Source organism: Podarcis cretensis, assembly GCF_951804945.1.
Source record: "Podarcis cretensis genome assembly, chromosome: 1".
Lineage (NCBI taxonomy): Eukaryota > Metazoa > Chordata > Lepidosauria > Squamata > Lacertidae > Podarcis > Podarcis cretensis.
Window position 1 is genome coordinate 36,588,794 of NC_137170.1, and position 7,772 is coordinate 36,596,565.

Sequence of the window (7,772 nt, forward strand, 5' to 3'; positions counted from 1 at the left end):
CAAAACAGGTTTAAACCAAAGGCGCAATTTCGCCAATGGGGCCTCCAAAAAAAAAAAAAATTGTTCGTAATCCCAAAAAAATGGGTTGTAATCCAATTTCCCCCCGCAAACTGGGACATACCCTTCTGGGTTTGACATGTTTGTAATCCAAAACGTATGCAAACCAGACTGTACACAAACCAAGGTACCACTGTAATTTGAATAAGCATGGAGACAAAGAAAAGTTTTCAGCAAAGGTCAATATAGAAGATGCTTGCGGAAACTCTGTTCGAAGAGCATTCCACAGGGCCGGGCCAATGACCCTAAAGGCTTGGTTTCGTGTCGTTGTCAAATAACCGCACCGGCTCAAGGGACAACCAGGAGAGGGTCCTGCAGATTATCTCAGTGATCAAGGTGGGTTATAAGGGTTCAGGTGGTCCCTAAGCTAGACCTAGTTACTTCTGAGCTTTGTAAATTAATTCAGGGACCTTGAACCTGGCTTAGTAGGTTGGACCACAATTCCCATCAGCCCCAATCAACATGACCAATGGTGAGGGATGATGGGAGTTGGGCTCCAGCAATGTCTAGATGGCACCCATGTCGGATACCCCAATCTAGCCTATTATCATCATTACTTTTTTGTTACCTCGATTGGCAGCAGCTCTCCAATGATGTCCTTCCAATCTCTGATACCTGGCACTTTTATATTTCCCCCCAGAAGATGCCTGGGACTGAACCCAGCCCCTTTTGCATGCAGAAGGCTTTTCACTCAAGCTTTAAAGAATCCTCTATAATCCATGGAAGTCTCTCTGCGAGCACATTATCTTCAACTGAATGCATTTTAAAATGCATAATGGGAAATATTCTGGAAGGGGTATTATAGCTAATTGGCATAAGTGCATCAGAAAGAATGACTCCAGCAAAGATAAAAATGTGCTCACTCTGCTGAAGTGCGAAAGAACCCTCAAGGTTTGTTTCGTCATTTTCCATATCAATGTTAGTTTAAATAATTCACCCACTCTCAGCAAAGGAAATTAATATTTGTGCTGTCTCCGCCTCTCATGTCAAGGCAAGCTGTCATTTAGAATCATACCTACTCAGGATAACACTCTCGTTCATCATTGTCAAGAGTCTCAGAGACTTGATCTTTTCTGAGCTATGTCCCAGAGTAACCCTTCCACTCTGCTTGGAACTCAGTGGAAGAAGAGAAGCTAATTCATTCTCTCTCTCTCTCTCTCTCTCTCTCTCTGGTATATGATTGTTGCCCAATAACTTTCAAACAAACGGAATGTGTGTGTGTATTGTTAAAGGCAATAGCTAAAGGGAAATCCTTGAAATACTGGCATTTATTCTCGTGTTCCAGATGAAGAAAATCAACCGTAAGCTTTTGCAAGGAAACATACAGGCTTTTGAAAGCAAGCCCTTCTCATATGAAGATGCTTTTTCAAGGTTGAACCTGTACTATGTACGAAATGAAGAGGGCTGCTGCACTTAAGGTCTGTTTGCAGTCTTCCGGTATTCACAGCAAGTGCTGAACTAGATGAGCATTTGGCAGGGCTCTTCTTATGTTTAAGATTTAGTGGCATTCTGGACTGTGGGGAGCAATGGTCTACATCAAGGTGGTCCAACACACACACACACACACACACACACACACACACCTCAAGGCTTTTTTGTTGTTGTTGTTGTTGCAGCCCTCACGAACATTTGATGCCCCTTCCCGCAGCCCTCACGCTGCCTTCCCAAGGTCAGGTAAGTGATGCGCTGGGCTCTGGGAAGGTGGTGTGAGGGCTCTGACAGGGTCCTAGAGTCCTCCCACCTCTTTCCCAAAGCCTAGTTAGCACTTTTCCAGCTTTGTTGTTGTTTAGTCATTTAGTCGTGTCTGACTCTTCGTGACCCCATGGACCAGAGCACGCCAGGCACTCCTGTCTTCCACTGCCTCCCACAGTTTGGTCAAACTCATGCTGGTAGCTTCGAGAACACTGTCCAACCATCTCGTCCTCTGCCGTCCCCCTCTCCTTGTGCCCTCCATCTTTCCCAACATCAGGGTCTTTTCCAGGGAGTCTTCTCTTCTCATGAGATGGCCAAAGTATTGGAGCCTCAGCTTCACGATCTGTCTTTCCAGTGAGCACTCAGGGCTGATTTCCTTAAGAATGGAGAGGTTTGATCTTCTTGCAGTCCATGGGACTCTCAAGAGTCTTCTCCAGCAGCATAATTCAAAAGCATCAATTCTTCGGCGATCAGCCTTCTTTATGGTCCAGCTCTCACTTCCATACATCACTACTGGGAAAACCATAGCTTTAACTATCCGGACCTTTGTTGGCAAGGTGATGTCTCTTTCCAGCTTTCGGAAGAAGATAGGAGGGCTCTCAGACCTTGGGGCTGCAAGGAGGAGGTGGAATCAGTTGAACAACACCTTTGTTCCTGGGAAAGTCCACTAAAACATCTGATCTAGATCCCACTTTTTGTCAGGAACTTCTACTTTCAATTCACAGCTCATTTTTGCCCGCAACCTCTGCGGGAAATGGATTCCAGGCACTCTTGAGCCAAATAGGTGAACCATATAATATGCTGGGGAGACATTACTTAACACAAAATACACAGAGGTATTTTTTAGGCTTCAATCACTTACTCTGTCATTCACATGTGAAAAACACACAGTATTTCCTTATTTAGCTGCATTTGAAAAGCTAAGCACACAGGAATATTGCAACAGAGGTTGCTTTCTAATCTGTGATGTCATTAAATCTCAGTAAATCCTGCTGGGTGCTGAGCACACATAATGAATCTGCAGCAAGGGAGGAAGATTAGGAAAAGGAGGAAAGGAGTAGTTATTTTTAGCTAAGGAAACCCTTTGTCTTCCAGCATTAAAAGGTGCCAGATTAGCACCTGACAGCAGCAAGCCTGTGCAGTGCTGCCTGTGTTTTTTATTCCTGGTATACATCTGTTAAAAGAGAGAGAGAAAGAGAGATGAAGAAGTATTGAAGACTTCCAGTTTCATTGTCAAACAACCAATGCCTAATTCAATAATAAAGGTAAAGGTAAAAGGACCCCTGACTATCAGGTCCAGTCGTGGCCAACTCTGGGGTTGCAGCGCTCATCTCGCTTTATTGGCCGAGGGAGCCGGCGTACAGCTTCCGGGTCATGTGGCCAGCATGACTAAGCCGCTTCTGGTGAAACCAGAGCAGCACATGGAAACGCCATTTACCTTCCCACCAGAGCGGTACCTATTTATCTATTTGCACTTTGACATGCTTTCAAACTGCTACGTGGGCAGGAGCTGGGACCGAGCAACAGGAGCTCACCCCGTCACAGGGATTCGAATCGCCAACCTTCTGATTGGCAAGTCCTAGGCTCTGTGGTTTAACCCACAGCGCCACCTGCGTCCCCAATTCAATAATACTTTCCCTTTAATCAAAACTTTCCCCTTCTTCTTTTTCTTTTACAGATTTCCATCACTACCCAGAAATGTTCAGCTGATGTAGCAGTTTAAGGCTGTAAAATTATGGAGTCCCTGGTTGAAATATCACCCCTGCTGCCACCTCTTATCCCCAAAAGGCCCACTTACAGGATTGTTATAAAATTATTTAGACAGTGTATATCAAAGTTTCAAACACATAAAATGCATATGTCAACGTACCAACATTTTCATTATTTGTAGCACAGCTCAGCAGTCCTCTTAAGTAGTGGAATAGTTGTAACAAGGCAAGGATATCTTGAATAAATATCATAACAAGGAGGATCTAACTCATTTCGATAGACAAAGAAAACTGATTCTCTCGCTATTCATACACACAGTGTTAACCCTCAGCAATATAGTCATGTTAAGCCATGGAGTAAAATGAGTATATTTTAAAGCAAATTCAAACTCATTCATTTCAAAATAATTTTATCATTTTTAGGCCAGGGCGCAAGGGGTGTGGGGGAGGATGCACACTGTAAGCATGGGAAACTATTTTTATAGTAGCATGTGAAAAGCTTAATCCTGGGTGTTGCTTGGATTTAATTCCCTCTCCAAGATTTTTGTCAGCTTTATTTATCAGCGCAACACCCACACCAACATTCTCCCTGCCATGTATATTTTTTCTTGATGCTCTGTTCTAAATCAATATCTTATATGAGTTTTGAAGAAATTTGTAAAATAAATCTATTAATCCTACATAGAGAGAGCACTTGTATCTTTAAAAACAATGACAAAATGTCATTCTGAAATAAAAGAAACAAAAACAAGAAACTAGGAATGATTTTATTTGAATACTTGCACAATTTTATCACATTGATACAGACCTGGAAGACATTTATTCTATTGAAGTTTTAGTATCACTGCAGACCCGTGGATTAGAAATCTTCAGGTAGTGATGTTTGATGAATTTGATATTTGTAACTTCAGACACCAGCTGAATTTCACAGGCTTATGTGCAGATTGAAATACAGCTTTCCCGACTGATTTTGCAGTTTGTAACATTGTTTTCGGTTAAAAACAACAACAACCAACATCTATTTTTTAAAATACATTTGGAAACACCTACGTTGAGAGAAAAACAATTAAAATAAATATTTAAAATGTATTAAAAGGTGAATTTTCATGCCAATTTAACAAAGGATTTGCAGATTAATATGGAATGAATAATAGTGTGAAAGTGACATGAAGTGAAAACAGATGGTTGTGTGAATCCCTATGTTCAGATACTGTTAGCAAGAGACCCCAGTGCCAAACTAAAACCATATTAGGCGGTGGGGGGAAGTAATCAGCCATTAAAATAAAGTGCCAGGGTGCATAGAGGGTGCACCAGAATGGCCACTCTCCACCCCACCCCCCTCTGCCTGGTATCCATGTTAAATCCCCAAGGAAGGAGTAATGCAATGAAATAATAATAATAATAATAATAATAATAATAATAATTTATTATTTATACCCCACCCATCAGATGTCTTCTAAATGCCAGATAGTTCTTTATTTCTTTGACATCTGGTGGGAGGGCGTTCCATGGGGGGGGGTGCCACAACCGAGAAGGCCCTGGTTCCCTGTAACCTCACTTCTCGCAGTGAGGGAACCTCCAGAAGGCCCTCGGCGCTGGACCTCAGTGTCCAGGCAGGACGATGGGGGTGGAGACGCTCCTTCAGGTATACTGGGCCGCGGCCATTTAGGGCTTTAAACACTTTGAATTGTGCTCAGAAACGGACTGGGAGCCAATGTAGGTATTTCAAGACTGGTGTTGAGGGACTCCATGTGCTTTAATTGTATGGTGTTAAAGTAGTCTAGCCAAGCATTCTGTACCCACTGTTATATGCCATCCCAATCTTCAAGTGGACAGAGACTTCAGGAGTTCTAAGCAGTTTACCCAGGCCTCTGTTTCCTTAAAATGAAGGTCAGCAAAGACTGGGGTGTCCTTAAGCTATTTGGTTTTATTTGCACATATATACAACCTGAGCATAGGATGGAGGGGCTCACAGCATTAGCAGGTTCATAGATTTCGTTTCCCCTTTAAGTTTCCAGAGAATCCTCCCAAGTCCACCATAAGCTCAGAACAGAGCAAAACATGTCCCTGTGTATCTGGTTTTCAGCATCCCGCTTTTCCTTTCATACCAACATAACATTGTTCTTCTGCCTATTGTTCTTCTGCCTAATATCACAAAGCCACCAGCCAGGTGAGAAAAAGAAATGCATACCTCCTTTCCTGGAGATAACAATCACTTAGCTCATTAATTGAGATGCTGAGATACACTTAAGTAGCCAGCTAAGGCCATTGTCTTATAAAGAAACCTGTCTGATCGCTTCAGCAACCTCCTTTACTAGTTTCTAAGCCTTAGCAGATACAGGATCACAGGCCTGGAAGGGATCCAACAGTCCCATCCAAACTGACTCCCCAAACTCATGACGCTGCAATGACCAACCAGATGCCTATGAGAAGCCCACTGCCTCTGATCCTGTAGGTTGTATATAGCCATCATAACCAGCAGAAGCCATTGATGTCCTTATATTTGATTAGTTTCTGAACTGCAGGATTGCCATCTGGGGGTGAGGAAGAGGCCAACTAAATTCCAGAAGAAATTGTGGGGTAGTTATTTTGGTAGTACACATGAAATCTGTGTAGAGATGCCTGACCTCATCTATTATCTCATTAGCTGATGTGGTCTGAAATGCTAAATAGAATAGATAAATAAGACTATTCAACAGAATTGCAGTAATGCAGTGGCTAAAAAAGAGAAAGAAAAAAGTTAATTGTTTGTTAACTAACCTTATGGGACATTGTGTATTTGCTGACCATTAGAAGAGTAGCTAAATATACCATACAAAAGAGGCTTGGACAACATCCTGTCAAGGAGAAGGATCTCTGAAATCCACTAATACCTTGAACTTTAGCCATCTGTTAATGAGATACAGACCTGATCTGTTTAGTTAAGGAAGACAGCAAATTCAAACGCTTCTAAAAATACAAACCAAGTATTGCAAATCGCTTTGATCAAATGCTTTCTAAGCATTACAGCCTCACTGCTACTGAGGCATGGTTTTCTTTGGCCAAGCAGGACACTGACATAAGAACTTAATTAGCAGGCATAGACTAAACAGCAGACATACTAGTCTACCTAAACTGAGATACACCCAAGAATCATAGAACTGGATAGAGCACCAAGAACTTTTGTTTGATGGGGAGGAGGTCTAGCCACTTGATGCTTCAGGCAAGCCAGGTCTTTGATGTGAAATCCTGAAATGTATTGGAGAATACATTGTGGCAGTGGTTTTCAACTGGTGTGCTGTGGCGCCCTGGGGTGCCTTGAAGGATGGTCAGGGGTGCCGCAGGCAACACTGTCCATCTTTCCTTTCCTCCCTCCTCTGATGCCCTCACGCATCTCTGCCTCCCGGAGCCTTGCACAGTTGTTTATTGTAGCAGCCCTGGCTATAAGCTCCACAGGCAAATGGTGCCTCTGGGAGGAACCTCTCTTTGGGGCAGCGGGGCGGGGGGGGGGCGCAGCTGCTACTGCACAGAGAACACTCAAGGAGTGGGAAGAGGAGAGGAGGCTAAGGGAGCACTCCACAAGGCAGGGTGTTTGAAAAAGACTGCCAGCTCTTCAGACAAGAAGTAATATAACTGACCTCTTGAACCCCACAGGGGTGCCACAGAAAGAAAGACGTGGAAAGAAGCTTTCATCACACTTATACCAAAGACTGAAGTTGATAAAAAACAGATCAAGAACTACCGCCCTATATCATTACTTAATGTGGATTACAAAATTTTTGCAGACATTTTGGCAAAAAGATTAAAGAAGGTGTTGGTGGAGGAGATCCATAAAGATCAGGCAGGCTTTCTCCCGGGTAGGCATATATCTACTAATGTAAGGAATATAATTGACATTATAGAAATGTTGACAGTGAACATTAATACGAAGGCAGTTTTAATTTTTGTGGACGCGGAGAAAGCCTTTGACAATATATCTTGGAAATTTATGAAAAAGAATCTCCACGGGATGGGGGTAGGCCAAAGGTTTGAAAATGGTATAAGTGCAATTTATTCTGAGCAAAAGGCGAAGCTAATTGTAAATAATGTGGTTATGGATGAATTACCTATAGAAAAAGGGACACGTCAGGGGTGCCCAATATCCCCATTACTTTTTATATCGGTCCTGGAGGTCCTGTTAAATATGATTAGGGGGGACCAGCTGGTAAAAGGGATTCAGGTCGGAGCCAGACATTACAAATTAAAGGCTTTTGCAGATGACTTAGTACTGACCTTGCAAGAGCCAGACACTAGTACCAAAAGAGCTTTGGAATTAATTCAAGTATTTGGCCAGGT